The sequence below is a fragment of the Notothenia coriiceps genome, unplaced genomic scaffold (assembly GCF_000735185.1).
Source record: "Notothenia coriiceps isolate Sejong01 unplaced genomic scaffold, NC01 NC01_scaffold00030891, whole genome shotgun sequence".
Lineage (NCBI taxonomy): Eukaryota > Metazoa > Chordata > Actinopteri > Perciformes > Nototheniidae > Notothenia > Notothenia coriiceps.
Genome location: NW_011363592.1, coordinates 1,991 through 3,270, shown reverse-complemented (window position 1 = coordinate 3,270; position 1,280 = coordinate 1,991). Strand labels below are relative to the sequence as shown.

The following is a 1,280-nucleotide window of genomic DNA, read 5'->3' as shown; positions in this document are numbered from 1 at the left end:
TATTTGAAATGATTGTATCATAATTATTGATGCATTAATGTGCTCATTATTTCACTTGGTAAATGGGGTTAATTTGAATTACTTTAAATACTACTGTGTAGCTTAACCTATAATAATATAATAATGCAATAATTTATATATATGTTGTATTAAATATCTAAAGCAAAAGTAGCAAGTAACTAAATCTGTAAAATAAATGTAGTGGTTGACTACAAAATAATTTGACTACAAAATGTAGTGGAGTAAAAAAGTTGTATAATATGGAAATACTCACGTAGAGTACAAATACCTAGATATTTTACTTAAGTACAGTACTTTTACTTTTACATTACAGTTATATATTCCACCACTGAAAAAAATATTTGTTCAGGCGGAAGGGGGCCGATCTGATTGGATCTGATTGGATCAGGTCTGTAGGCTGCTTCTCTTTGACACGCGCTGCAGACACTTGAGAGTGCAGCCCCAAACCCCTCGAACGGTAAGATTACAAGTATTTTATACATTTAATTATTTTTTACTTAAACAACATTTTCAGTGGGTTAATAACAGCTCCATTTAAAACTCTATGCTATTATATTAACAGTCGATTCTGTTGTCGTCACCACAACACACAGTATCGAGTGTTCATTTACTTAACACATTTTTTGGTTTGATGGAATATGGAAATCATATATTTAACGTTTAAATGCTTTTTTAATCACAAGTCACGTTTTACAGGTGTTATGCATGCAACGCCATGATGACGTGATAACCTTTTTTGTGTCCCTATTAGCATTTTCAACCAGGTTTTGTGTTTTCACGTAGGCCTAGATAACCTTTAGCTAGCTTACCTAGCTACCCCATGGATGTAAAGAGAACTCTGTAACCTGGAGCTACATCCGGGTCTTTACCATATACTGTCTAAAGGTATTTACCATAGGCCTATACTGTATTGGACATTTAAGACATCAACACTTTAGAAAAACTTGTTTTGTGTTATGTATCTGAGAAAAAGAGGTGAATACACATTATGTAACACATTGATTTGGCCAGCTCGGGTATTGATGGTACATATTGTATAGTGTTTTATTACAATTCTTATACTGGGAAAATATAGTAACACATTTAAAACATTTAGATTATGCTAAATAATTGATAACATTACATTGTTCTAAAGATATTGACTGAAAAAATGATAATTTAAGAAACAACTTTCACCAGTACAGTAGTCATATTTCAATACAATAATAGCAAATAAAGTAAATAAAAACCATATTCTTAATATTTGACATGCATTTTAA

The 1,280-nt window shown here is 31.1% G+C and overlaps 1 long non-coding RNA gene across 1 annotated transcript in view; it reads left to right on the top strand.

Moving 5' to 3' along the window:
• Window positions 1-408: 408 nt before the first annotated feature.
• Window positions 409-1,280, top strand: part of LOC104959730 (uncharacterized) — a 1,996-nt gene continuing 1,124 nt past the window's right edge. Inside the window, exon 1 of the long non-coding RNA XR_799908.1 lies at window positions 409-478. This is a non-coding gene — a long non-coding RNA (uncharacterized lncRNA). The remainder of the gene's footprint in view (window positions 479-1,280) is intronic.